This window comes from Pan troglodytes, chromosome 17 (genome assembly GCF_028858775.2).
Source record: "Pan troglodytes isolate AG18354 chromosome 17, NHGRI_mPanTro3-v2.0_pri, whole genome shotgun sequence".
Taxonomy (NCBI): Eukaryota; Metazoa; Chordata; class Mammalia; order Primates; family Hominidae; genus Pan; species Pan troglodytes.
In genome coordinates, this window is record NC_072415.2 from 18,137,985 (window position 1) to 18,152,894 (window position 14,910).

A 14,910-nucleotide genomic window follows, 5' to 3' on the forward strand; every position below is an offset into this window, starting at 1 on the left:
CAGCTCTCCCTCAGCCTCTAGGAGCCTGGGAAATGTCAGCGTGGGGTGGGAACCTCGGGGGCTCCTTGCACCGCCCTCCTCCTGCCTGCTCTGTGGTGCCGGGGCATCTCTGGGAGGCTTAAACTCTCCCCCTCCATAGTCTAGAAAGAAGGCACGGGCCTCATGCCCTCAGACCCTGGTTTTAGTCTGTTCAGGCTGCTATAATAAAATGCCACAGATGGGTTGGCTTATAACAGAAGTTTATTTCTCACAGTTCTGGAGGCTGGATGTCCAAGATGAAGGCACTGCTAAACTCCGCATCTGGAGAGGGTGGTTTCCTGATTGGCAGACAACGTCTCCTCCCTGTGTCCTCACATGGCCTCTACTCTGTGCGCACCTGGAGAGAGAGCGCCCCTGTCCCTCCCTCTTCTGATGAGGTCACCAGCCCTATCAGGTGAGGGCCCTGGCCTTAGGCTTTCATTTCACCTTAATCACCTCTCTAGAGGCTCCGCCTCCGCACACTGGCACCTGGGGCCAGGGGGCCAACACCCTCCACAGTGCCTACCCGTCCCCTTCTTGGAAGCGGGTGCAGGGTGCAGCGTGTCTTCTGAGATACAACTTTTTTTCTCCCAGAAAAAAATTTTGTCTCTTTGAGAAACATTTTAATGTATAAATGTTATGCTTTAATCCTTTTGGAATCTTAGCCTGTTGGAACTCAAAACCTTGTTTCTTTCTCAAAAGCTTACCTTCTTTCCAGATGCCTGGAAATGTTTCATACTTTAATCTGGGTAGGGGTTATATGAATGTTCACATATGTAAACATTAATCAAACTACAAATTGAAGATTTTTGCATTTCACTATCCCTATATGTTACTATTCCATAATGTATAGTTTTTTGTTTGTTTTTTTGTTTGTTTGAGACGCAGTTTCGCTTTTGTTGCTCAGGCTGGAGTGTAATGGCACGATCGAGGCTCACCGCAACCTCCACCTCCTGGGTTCAAGCAATTCTCCTGCCTCAGCCTCCATGTAGCTGGAATCATAGGCATGTGCCACCATGCCCGGCTAATATTTTATTTTTAGTAGAGATGGGGTTTCTCCATGTTGGTCAGGCTGGTCTCGAACTCCCGGCCTCAGGTGATCCACCCACCTCAGCCTCCCAAAGTCTTGGGATTATAGGCATGAGCCACCGTGCCTGGCCTGTATAGTTATTTTTTTAAAAAACCCTTATGTATTCATCTGTTCTCTCATTGCTGTAAAGAACTATCTGATACTGGGTAACTTATAAAGAAAAGAGGTTTAATTGACTCAGTTCCACATCTGTACAGGAAGCATGGCTAGGATGCCTCAGGAAATTTACAATCATGGTGGAAGGTGAAGGAGAAACCTACACGTCCTACATGGCTGGAGCTGGAGGAAGAGACAGTGAAGTGGGAGGGGCTGCACACTTTCAAAACAACCAGATCTCATGAGAACCCAGTCACTATCCTGAGAACAGCAAGGGAGACATCTGCCCCCATGATCCAGTCACCTTCCACCAGGCTCCTCCTCCAATTTGACATGAGATTTGGGTGGGGACACAAATCCAAGCCATGTCACCTTACTAGCAAAAAATCTTTGCTTTTATGACAATGCTATGGGTTAAAGAAACCTAGATTATAAATCCAGTGCTAGACATGGGCTCTTTTGTGTCCTGTTCCTATCAGGACAATCCCAGTTCTGAAGCACTGCATGTGTCTGGCCAAAGAGGTAGATGGTCATCATGTAACCTGCAGAGGGATTTGGGGGAGTTTCGATTAATGTTGAAATAGTAGAACATATCTTTGGATAAATTCACCAGAAAGAAAAAACCCAAATAGCACGGCTGCTTCTGGCCAGGGGAACTGGCAGCCTGGGAAGTGGGGTTGGAGTACAGCTGTTTGTGCTGGTCACAATTTTTTTTTTTTTTTTTTTTTACCATGAACATGTATTAATTTGAAAATAAAATCTGCAGAATTAAATAATTCTTCAAAAGATGTATTTAAAGCTACATGAGCCGGGGCGGTGCCTCAAGTCTGTAATCCCAGCACTTCGGGAAGCCAAAGCATGAGGATTACTTGAGTCCAGGAGTTCAAGGTTGCAGTGAGCTATGACCATACCATTGTCCTCCAGCCTGGGTGACAGAGCAAGATCTTCTTTCAAAAAATACATAAATAAATAAATTACATGAAAGATGTGTTTGATATATTGTTAATTAAAACGACAGTTTACTGGGCCAAGCATAGTGGCTCACACCTATAATCTCAGCACTTTGGGAGGCCGAGGCGGGCAGAACTCTTGACATCAGGAGTTTGAGACCAGCCCGGCCAACATGGAGAAACTGTGTCTCTACTAAAAATACAAAAATTAGCTGGGCGTGGTGGCACACACCTGTAGTCCCAGCTACTTGGGAGGCTGAGGCAAGAGAATCGCATGAACCCAGGAGGTGGAGGTGGCAGTGAGTCGAGATCACGCTGCTGCACTCCAGCCTGGGTGACAGAGCGAGACTCCATCTCAAAAAAAAAAAAAGAGTTTAGTAACAGTGAGTGTAGTATGATTAACAAATTACATGCACACACATGCACACATGCAAATAACTGGAAAGAATCACTCCAAAACATTACCCTGGGGACTGGGATGAAAATTAGTAGGGGTTTTCAGGGCCTTATCCTTTTTGTTTTTACACGTTTTCTGTTTGAAATTTTTGCAACTAGCATGTGTTACTTTTGTGAACCCCAAATATCTAGGACAGATCTCAGTTAATTTAGGAAGTTTATTTTGCTGCAGTCAAGGACGTGTGCGGGTGACACAGCCTCAGGAGTCCTGATGACATGTGCCCAAGGCAGTTGGGGCACAGCTTGGTTTTACACATGTTAGGGAGACAAGAGACATCAATCAATATATGTAAGAAGCACATTGGTTGGGAGACTGAGGCGGGTGGATCATGAGGTCAGGAGGTCGAGACCATCCTGGCCAACATGGTGAAACCCCATCTCTACTAAAAATACAAAAATTAACTGGGCATGGTGTCACGTGCCTGTAATCCCAGCTACTCGGGAGGCTGAGGCAGGAGAATTGCTTGAACCCGGGAGGCGGAGGTTGCAGTGAACCAAGATCACCACTGCACTCCAGCCTGCAGTCCCAGCTAGTTGGCAAGCTGAGGCAGGAGAATGGCGTGAACCCGGGAGGCGGAGCTTACAGTGAGCCAAATCACCACTGCACTCCAGCCTGGCAACAGAGTACATTGATTTGGTCCAGAAAGGTGGGACAACCCGAAACTGGGAGGGGGCTTCCAGGTAGATAAGAGACAAACAGTTGCATTCTTTTGAATTTCTGATTAGCCCTTTCCAAAGGAGACAATCATATATGCATTTATCTCAGTGAGCAGAGGGGTGACTTCGAGTTCTGTCTGTCCTTTGTCCACAAAGAAATTCCTTGTGAGGGAGGTATGCAGCTTTTTTTATCTTAGTAGCTATCTTGGTGTAGGAATAGAATGGGAGATAGGTTTGCCCTAAGCAGTTCCTGGCTTGACTTTACCCTTTGGCTTAGTGACTTTGGGGTCCCAAGATTTATTTTCGTTTTACACTTTTATAATTAAAAACTCTACCTAGCAAAAATATTTTGCCAGCATAGTGATTCTGGGTTCCGAACTTTTTCTGCCACGCTAAATTTCACTCATAATTTTAAGCTCAATTTCATAGGTCATCCAAGATTCAAGGAAATTGCAACAGTGAAGCCATACATGGGGGTGTATTAAAGAATCCTGAACATGGGCAAAAAAGAGAACACATCTTGTGTCACTGAGGTCAAGATGTGGAACAAAGCTGCGGAGGGACACTTCCTGGAGCTACAGTTCGAATTTGCTCCTTTAAGAAAATTTATGGGGTTCTTTTTCACTTTCAAGAAAATTAAGCCGTAGATGTTTAGAGCAGATTATTTAATGAGACTCAGCTAGGGCGTCTTATTAATGGGAGAAAGGGAGAATGGCAGTAACTCTTAGAATGATAAAATATCATTTCACAGAAACTCATCATTTCAGAGAAATCACTTTATGCCAGATACTGGCTGTGGAGACAGACCTAGGCATTTTAAAGGAAAACTAATGAAATGTTTAAAGAATGTCCAGCAGGTTTGAAAGGAAAAGACATTCTGTATTCTGATGCCTTGCCTTGTAATTGACACTGAGGCTGTTTCTTGACATTGGTGGTATTTCATTTTTTTCATTATTCTTCAGCATCTCTATCTGTATTTGTGCATTCTGAAGCTCAGCTTGAGTATATTACACTAATATTCTATTATTTGGGTGATGTGACCTTGGGGCTGTGACCAAGGCGTTGTTCCTCTGCATCTGCTTAGGGAGGTGACGTTAGATCACAGAGAAGCAGCCACACACCACAGCCAGTCCCATCCTCACAGGGCGCGCCGGGAGATGTGCGGGTCACACCCATGCACGTACGTGCTCAGTGCACTGTGTTACTGGAAAGAAAAATGCGTGGCTGATCTGGTGTCTTCTGTTCTTTCTTCATACAATTTTTTGTAGCTTCTCTCTTTTTTTTTTTTTTTTTTTTCTGAGACGGAGTCTGGCTCTGTCGCCCAGGCTGGAGTGCAGTGGCGCAATCTCGGCTCACTGCAAGCTCTGCCTCCCAGGTTCACGCCATTCTCCTGCCTCAGCCTCCCGAGTAGCTGGGACTACAGGCACCCGCCAGTACACCGGGCTAATTTTTTGTATTTTCAGTAGAGACGGGGTTTCACCGTGTTAGCCAGGATGGTCTTGATCTCCTGACCTCGTGATCCACCCACCTCGGCCTCCCAAAGTGCTGGGATTACAGGCGTGAGCCACCGCGCCCGGCCTGTAGCTTCTCTTTTTTTAAAAAAAATGGTTTTAACTAGTCAAGTGAAGCAGTGGGAATGGAGAAGGAACAAAAAAATCTGCAACTGATTGTCATCAATTAATTGTAAACACCACTGCACTCGGACAAGCCTGTGGCTTTTTATGTATATATGTATTTATTTACTTTCATTTATTCATTTTGAGACAGGGTCTTACTCCATCACCCAGGCGAGAGTGCAGTGGCGCGATCCTGGTTCACTGCAGCCTCAACCTACTGGGCTTAAACAATCCTCTCACCTCAGCCTCCCAAGTAGCTGGAACCACAGGTGTGCACCACCATCCCTGGCTAATTTTTTTAAAAAATTTATTGCAAAGACAAGGTTTCACTATGTTTCCTAGGCTGGTCTGGAACTCCCAACCTCAGGTGTTCCACTCACCTCAGCCTCCAAAAGTGCTGGGATTACAGCCATGAGCCACCATGCTTGGCTCAGCTTGTAGCTTTTGAAAAAGGCCATGACTTTACATCTCTAGGCCCACCTAAAACATGGAGGAAACCTGCATGCCAAGGAAGAAAGGAGAGAGTTAACTATCTGTCAGCTTTGAGGAAGGTGAAAAGCACAAAAATATTTTCCCTGACGCAAACTGGTCAATCCAAAACCATCTACGGAAAATAAGAGCATTATCAGTTCTCTTGATTTCAAATTTCTGTTAAATGAAGAGCACATAATTTTTTTCTAACAAGTTTATGTAGAAAAGGGACAAAAATAATTTTAGGTAATTTGTAGTTTTATAGATTAAAATTAACATCTTTATTTCACTAGAATTAAAAATTGTCATATAAACAATAATAATCTAGGAATATATATATGTTTACTGATGTGTATGAATTAATTTAATATTTATAAGAATGTGCACAAATCATTAGAAATGATTACAACTCACCTTTCACTGCATTTGTAGAAAGAGAGAAGGGAAGGGAAACCCATTATACCCTTTGGGTTTTGTTTTACCTTCACCTGTTATCTCTGTAACGCTCTTCCATTGTTCATGTAGATCTGAGTTTCAAACCTATATCATTTTCCTTCTCTCTTAAGAACTTCTTTTTATTTATTTACTTATTTTTTTGGAGACAGAGTCACTCTGTCACCCAGGCTGGAGTGCAGTGGTGCAATCTTGGCTCACTGCAGCCTCTGTCTCCCGGGTTCAAGCGATTCTCATGCCTCAGCCTCCCAAGTAGCTGGGACTACAGGTATGTGCCATCATGCCTGATCACGCCCAGCTAATATATTTAATACCCTTGATATATGCCTTGCAAAATAGGTTTGTGAAGCCAGCACCTGCATCTTTGAAGAGCCCTGTAATTGCTCTTCTCTGTATGTCAGATCTAGCGGTGGGAACTGTGGTCACTCAACTACAAAATTGAAATGCAATGGGAATAATTGAATCCTGAGGTGGCAGGGGCCAAGTGGCAGCACTTAGCCATCAAAGGCAAGGTGGGCATAGCTACCATAATGGACAGCAAAGGCAAAGTGGCAATCAGAATAGTCTGGCTTGTACAGAGCTCTGGCATTGGCTAATCACGGTGTTCCTAGAAGTGAAATTGATTGGAAGCCTACGGCATTCCTACTTAATTTATACAAACAGAAACCTTCTAGGTCGAATGGACAAAGGACTAATTTGAATTATAAAAACAGAGAATCACGGCCTCTCAATTTCCAGACTTGAGCCAATTTAAAGACCTAAAACCCCTTGAATGAAGGGGAGGCCAGGTCCCCTTGAGGAAGGACCCCACTATATTACCTACAGTTTATACAGTGAATCTTTCTCCCATCCTTCCCCAAGGAGACCTCCAGCCTTCACCAGGGTAACTGTGCATTGGGGAAAGGGAAATGATCAGACATTTCGGGGACTATTGGACACTGGCTCTGAGCTGACATTGATTCCAGGGGACCCAAAACGTCATTGTGGTCCTCCAGTTAAAATAGGGGCTTATGGAGGTCAGATAATTAATGGAGTTTTAGCTCAGGTCCAACTTACAGTGGATGCAGTGGGTCCCTGGACTCATCCTGTGGTTTTTCCCAGTGCCAGAATGCATAATTGGAATAGACATACTCAGCAGCTGGCAGAATCCCACATTGGCTCCCTGACTGGTAGGGTGAGGGCTACTATGGTGGGAAAGGCCAAATGGAAGCCATTAGAGCTCCCTCTACCTAGAAAAATAGTAAATCAAAAACAATATCACATCCCTGGAGGGATTGCGGAGATTGGTGCCACCATCAAGGACTTGAAGGACACGGGTGGTGATTCCCACATCCCCATTCAACTCTCCCATTTGACCTATGCAGAAGACAGATGGATCTTGGAGAATGACAGTGGATTATCTTAAGCTTAACCAAGTGGTGACTCCACTTGGCAGCTGCTGTACCAGATGTGGTTTAACTGATTGAGCAAATTAACACACCTCCTGGTACCTGGTATACAGCCCTTCACTTGGCAAATACCTTTGTCTCCATTCCTGTCCATAAGGCCCACCAGAAGCAATTTGCTTTCAGCTGGCAAGGCCAGCAATATACCTTTACTGTCCTACCTCAGGGGTATATCAACTCTCTGGCTTTGTGTCATAATCTTATTTGGAGAGAACTTGATCGCTTTTCGCTTCTGCAAGATATCACACTGGTCCATTACATTGATGACATTATGCTGATTGGATCCAGTGAGCAAGAAGTAGCAAACACATTGGGCTTATTGGTGAGACATTTGCATGCCAGAGGATGGGGAATAAATCTGACTAAAATTCAGAGACCTTCTGCCTCAGTAAAATTTCTAGGGGTCTAGTGGTGTGGGGCTTGTCAAGATAGTTCTTCTTTTTTTTTTTTTGAGACGGAGTCTCGCTTTGTCTCCCAGGCTGGAGTATAGTGGCGTGATCTCAGCTCACTGCAAGCTCCGCCTCCCAGATTCACACCATTCTTCCGCCTCAGTCTCCAGAGTAGCTGGGACTACAGGTGCCCGCCACCACGCCCGGCTAATTTTTTGTATTTTTAGTAGAGATGGGGTTTCACTGTGTTAGCCAGGATGGTCTTGATCTCCTGACCTTGTGATCTGCCCGCCCCGGCTTCCCAAAGTGCTGGGATTACAGGCGTGAGGTACCGCGCCCGGCCAAGATAATTCCTTCTAAGGTGAAGGATAAGTTGCTGCATTTGGCCCCTCCTACAGCCAAGAAAGAGGCATAATGCCTAGTGGGTCTATTTGGATTTTGGAGTCCATGCATTCCTCATTTGGGTGTGTTACTACAGTCCATTTATCTAGTGACCCAAAAGGCTGCCATTCTGAGTGGGGTCCAGAACAGGAGAAGGCTCTGCAAGAGGTCCAGGCTGCTGTGCAAGCTGCTCTGATACTTGAGCCATATGACCCAGCAGGTCCAATGGTGCTTGAGGTGTCAGTGGCAGATAGGGATGCTGTTTGGAGCCTTTGGCAGGCCCCTATAGGTGAATCACAGCAAAGGCCTCTAGGATTTTGGAGCAAGGCCCTGCCATCTTTTGCAGGTAACTACTCTCCTTTTGAGAGACAGCTCTTGGCCTGTTACTAGGCTTTGGTGGAAACTTAATGTTTGACTATGGGTCATCAAGTCACCATGTGACCTGAACTGCCTATCATGAACTGGGTGCTTTCTGACCCATCTAGCCATAATGCATGTCATGCACAGCAGCATTCCATCATCAAATGGAAGTGGTATATACATGATCGGGCTCGAGCAGGTCCGGAAGGCACAAGTAAGTTACATGAGGAAGTGGCTCAAATGCCACCCTGTCTTCTCTCCTACAGCCTGCACTGATGGCCTCATGGGGAGTTCCCTATGATCAGGTGACAGAGGCAAAGAAGACTAGGGCCTGGTTCACAGATAGTTCTGCACGATATGCAGCCACCACGTGAAAATGGGACAGCTGCAGCACTACAGCCTCTTTCTAGGAAATCCTTGAAGGACAGCAGTGAAGGGAAATCTTCCCAGTGGGCAGAACTTCGAGCCATGCACCTGGCTGTGCACGTTGCATGGAAGGCGAAATGGCCAGATGTGCGATTAGATACTGATTCATGGGCCGTAGCCAATGGTTTGGCCAGATGGTCAGGGACTTGGAAGAAGCATGATAGGAAAATTGGTGACAAAGAAGTCTGGGGAAGAGGTACGCGGATAGAACTCTCTGAGTGGTCAAAAACTGTGACGATATTTGTATCCCATGTGAGTGCTCACCAATGGGTGACCTCAGCAGAGGAGGATTTTTTTTTTTTTTTAGACAGAGTCTTGCTCTGTCACCCAGGCTGGAGTGCAGTGGCGCGATCTCGGCTCACTGCAAGCTCCGCCTCCTGGGTTCACGCCATTCTCCTGCCTCAGCCTCCTGAGTAGCTGGGACTAAAGGCGCCTGCTACCATGCCTGGCTAATTTTTTCTATTTTTTAGTAGAGACGGGGTTTCACTGTGTTAGCCAGGATGGTCTCGATCTCCTGACCACGTGATCCACCCGCCTCGGCCTCCCAAAGTGCTGGGATTACAGGCGTGAGCCACCGCACCCGGCCAGCAGAGGAGGATTTTAATAATCAAGTGGGCCAGGCGCGTGGCTTACGCCTGTAATCCCAGCACTTTGGGAGGCCAAGGCAAGTGGGTCATCTGAGGTCAGGAGTTCGAGACCAGCCTGACCAATATGGTGAAACCCTGACTCTAGTAAAAATACAAAAATTAGCAGGGTGTGGTGGTGCATGCCTGTAAACCCAGCTACTTGGGAGGCTGAGGCAGGAGAATTGCTTGAACCTGGGAGGTGGAGGTTGCAGTGAGCCAAGGTTGCCATTGCACTCCAGCCTGGGTGGTAAGAGCAATACTCCATCTCAATAATAATCAAGTGGATAGGATGACCCATTCTATGGACACCACTCAGTCTCTTTCCCCAACCACCCCTGTCATCGCCCAATGGGCCCATGAACAAAGGGGCCATGGTGGCAGGGATGGAGGTTACACATGGGCTCAGCAACATGGAGTTCCACTCACCAAGACTGACCTGGCTACGGCCGCTGCTGAGGGCCCCATTTGCCAGCAGCAGAGACCAATACTAAGCCCTCGACATGGCACCGTTCCTCGGGGGTGACCAGCCAGCTACCTGGTGGCAGGTTGATTATATTGGACCTCTTCCATCATGGAAAGGGCAGAGGTTTGCCCTCATTGGAATAGACACTTACTCTGCATATGGATTTGCCTATCCTGCACGCAGTGCTTCTACCAAGACTACCATCCATCCGTGGGCTCACAGAATGCCTTATACACCAACATGGTATTCCACACAGCATTGCCTCTGACCAAGGCACTCACTTTACGGCTAAAGAATTGCAACAGTGGGCTCATGCTCACGGAATTCACTGGTCTTACCATGTTCCCCATCATCCAGGGTTGGGGCAAAGTTCTCCAGAAGGCCGTGTATGCTCTGAATCAGCGTCCAATATATGGTACTGTTTCTCCCACAGACAAGATTCATATGTCCAGGAATCAAGGGGTGGAAGTGGAAGTGGCACCACTCACCATCACCCCTGGTGATCCACTAGCAAAAGTTTTGCTTCCTTTTCTTGTGACATTACTTTCTGCTGGCCTAGCGGTCTTAGTTCCAGAGGGAGGAAAGCTGCCACCAGGAGACACAACAATGAGTCCATTAAACTGGAAGTTAAAATTGCCACCTGGACATTTTGGGCTCCTCTTACCTTTAAGTCAACAGGCTAAGAAGGGAGTTACAGAGTTGGCTGCAGTGATTGACTCGAACTATCAAGATGAAATCAGTCCACTACTCCACAACAGAGGAAAGGAAGAGTATGCATGGAATATAGGAGATCCATTAGGGCGTCTCTTAGTATTACCATGCCCTGTGATTAAGGTCAATGGGAAACTACAACAGCCCAATCCAGGCAGGATTACAAATAACCCAGACCCTTCAGGAATGAAGGTTTGGGTCATTCCACCAGGAAAATAGCCACAACCTGCTGAGGTGCTTGCTGAAGGCAAAGGGAATACAGAACGGGTAGTAGAAGAAGGTAGTTATCAATACCAGCCATGACCACGTGACCCGCTGCAGAAGCGAGGACTGTAATCGTTATGAGTATTTCCTCCTTCTTTTGTTAAAAACATGTTTGTGCATGCATACACTTGTACTAAGAAAATAACTTCACTTTATTTCCTTTCTCCTTTATCATGTGACATAGGATTTATTGACTTCATGTTAGCATTTAAGTACTGTTAACTTTATGTAATAGTATTGGGGTTGGGGATTGGTGCGTTTCCAGTTGTACGAAGGATAGTTGTATTATGTTAGGCGTAATTATGACCTCGTTGTTGTCCTTATTTGAAGATTATGTATGATCTCAGGAGTTGTGTATGGGTTCAAGTTGACAAGGGGTAGACCTGTGATGGTTAATACTGTCAACCTGATTGGATTGAAGGATACAAAGTATTAATCTTGGGTGTGTCTGTGAGGGTGTTGCCAAAAGAGATTAACATTTGAGTCAGTGGGTGGGGAAGGCAGATCCACCCTTAATTTGGTGGGCACAATCTAATCAGCTTCCAGTGAATATAAAGCAGGCAGAAAAATATGAAAAAGAGAGATGGGCCTAGCCTCCCAGCCTACATCTTTGTCCCATGCTGGATGCTTCCTGCCCTTGAACATCGGACTCCAAGTTCTTCAGGTTTGGGACTCGGACTGGCTCTCCTTGCTCCTCAGCTAGCAGACAGCCTATTGTGGGACTTTGTGATCGTGTAAGTTAATAAAGTTAATACTTAATAAACTCATATATATTATATTAGTTATGTCCCTTTAAGAGAACCCTGACAAATACAGGAGGTAATTAAGGTTAAGGTTCAATGGGGTCATAAGGGTGGGCCCTGGTCCCATGGATCTGGTGATCTTAGAAGAAGAGAAAGAGGCTGGGTGAGGTGGCTCATGCCTGTAATCCCAGCACTTTGGGAGGCTGAGATAGGAGGATTGCTTGAGCCCAGGATTTCAAGGTTACAGTCAGCTATGATTGTGCCACTGCACTCCAGCCTGGGTGAGACCTTGTCTCTAAAAAAAAAAAATATATATATATATATATAGTGTTATATTTATAGTAATATATATAATTATTATTTTTCAGACACAGGGTCTTACTTTGTCACACAGGCTGGAGTGCAGCAGTTCAAACAGCTCACTGCACTCTCCACCTCTTGAGCTCAGGCGATCCTCCCACCTTAGCCTTCTGGGTACCTAGGACCACTTGTGTGTGCCACCATGCCCCACTAATTTTTAAACTTTTTGTAGAGATGGGGTCTCGCCATGTTGTCCAGGCTGGTCTCAAACTCCTCGGCTCAAGTGATCCTCTCACCTCAGCCTCCCAAAGTGCTGGAATTACAGGTACGAGCCACTGTGCCTGGCCCTAAAGATTTCATTCAAATTAAAAAAAAGAAAAGAAGAAAAGGGACATCAGACCTAGTCCCCAAACTTCTCCCACTTGCACACACTGAGGACATAGCAAGAAGGCAGCCATCTGCAAGCCTGAAACAGAGGCCTCATCAGAAACCAGCCCTGATGGCAGCTCTGTCTTAGGCTTCCAGGCTCCAGGGCTGTGAGACTGTGTGAGCCGCCCAGTGTGTGGCATCTTTCTACAACAGCCCGAGCTGGCTTAGTACACTTATTGTCCTATAAAATGTTCCACCTTTGAGATGTATCTGATTGTTTCCTTGTGATGTTAACTCCTCCATCCCCTGTGTTTCCCACATGTTAGAATTTAGATCTAAAATCTTAGACTCAGGTTAACCCCGTATGGCCAGTCTTCAGGAGTGATGCTGTCAACTGCCCATGGCATTCTATTCAATGCACATCATTCCTGGTTGTCCAAGATTGACAATGCTAAAGCACTCATGTAGGGCCACGGGAGCTGATCTCTCCATTGTAAACACATGGCTTTTAAGTTATGACTGAGTTATTTTATTTTCAGAGCTCAAGATTGCTCTAAATATTTACATTAATGAGCTGAGAAAAATCAGGACAACTTGCAGAGTACCCTGAAACAAATGGTCATGTTGGAGACACAGCTAGATATTCAGGCTCAGAAAAATTTATCATTTAAAAATGATGGCCAGGTGCAGTGGCTTATGCCTGTAATCCCAACACTTTGGGAGGCCGAGGTGGGCAGATCACGAGGTCAGGAGATCAAGACCATCCTGGCTAAGAGTGAAACTCCGTCTCTACTAAAAATACAAAAAATTAGCCAGGCGTGGTGGCAGGCGCGTGTAGTCCCAGCTACTCAGGAGGCTGAGGCAGGAGAATGGTGTGAACCCGGGAGGCGGAGCTTGCAGTGAGCCGAGATCGCGCCACTGCACTCCAGCCTGGGTGATAGAGTGAGATTCCATCTCAAAAAAAAAAAAAAAAGATACAGTTTTAAAAAGTAACGTGTTTTTTTCCCTTGCCTTTCTGATGATAGATGTATCAGTTAGGATGCTCTTGGTTGTGAGTCACAGACAACTTGATATAAATCTAGTTAAATCATAAGAAAGACTCCAGAAGTAGGGCAGGCTCCAAGGTGAGTATAACCCAGCCCCAGGGCTGACACGGGGCCCTCGATTTGCTCTGTCTCCAACTCCATCCTCAGCAGCCTGGACGCACCCTGAGGCCCAAGCCTGCTGAGGTCACCAGATGGCCAGTGTCACATGCATCCTCATGTCAGCCAGCAGGAAGGAGCAGTCCTAGGAGAGAGGGGATGCCTTCAACTGGAAGCAGATATTAAAAGCAGAACCTCTCTTGGCAGCATGTAGAGCTGGGCCTTCATGGCGGGCCTCCAGTGTTTCTGCCTTCCTGGCATCATAGCTGCAGCTTCCTGGTACAGTTCTGTATTCTCCTCATACACCCCCAGCATATGCATTTTGGGTGAGCTGGTGTCCTCTGATCCCCATCTGTCAGGTGCATTATGTGACCAATTCCAGATGTGGTCATTAGTTTAGGATATTGCCTGAGTTCCCGAGTTTTTTTCAGGTACCTTGGAGAAGGGGAGCATTTGCCCCAGATGTGAGGCTGGGAAGGTGTCAGCCTGGTGTTGCTGGGATCCGCCCAGTGGAGACAGCCCGGAACTGTGTCCAGTCCCAAGGAGGGGAGCACTAACCACTGGAGAGGGTCCAAGTCCTGAGGACATCATTAGAGCCCCCCGATCCAGTTGTGTCTGAAGCTAAATTGCATCCCTGTAGTGTTATTGGTCAATTTTTTGTGTGTTATCTTAAGTCATTTGGACATCAACTGTCATTTGCAACCAAGGAGTTAACTGACTATATACAATACTATACCATGCTATACTATACGTACACATGTGTGCACGCATGCACACACACGGGCACACAGTTACAGTGCAGCACACTGAAGGAGTGTGATGGTAGCTTCTGGAGTTTGGAGTCAGCCATGCTTCACCCGTGCATGTTGCGTGTATTCACCCCCAGGCTGAAGTCCCCTCTGTGTGCACTTGCTGGTGGTCTCTGGCTGCTGGTGCTGGAGCAGTGCGGTGAATCCCGGTCTGCGCTCCGGGGACACAGCCTTGTCCACATGCTCCTGAGTGGTGGGCCAAGCACATTCTCTCAGGGCAGAGCAAGGGCGCCGTCCTGGGCTTTGCTTCTTCCAGCGCAAGCTGCTGCAAGGTTGGCGAACCATTTTCAGTTATTTGTCCTAATCAGGCACACATGGCACTGGCACATCTGGGTGAGTGTGGGCTCTCATTCTCTTCTCCACCCACCTACCAGTGCAGGCAGCAAGAAGCACCGCCGAGGTGGGAGGCCCAAGGCCAGCACTGGCTGGGAAGGAGGATGAAGGACCCAAGTGGAGACAGAGGGAGAATGCCTGGGAGCAGCCTTAGGGGCCTAGGTCTCTGTCCCATGCCTCACGTGACACCTCCTCCACCTGGTGCCAAGTCTAAGTCCTTTATCGTGAGACCTTTCCCTGAGCTCCCAAGCCTAAGGTTTCGTGTTTTACTCCCAATTCCCAGCTCCAGATTCTCCTGAACTAAGCCATAACTCTATTTACATCCACTGTTGGTATCACGTG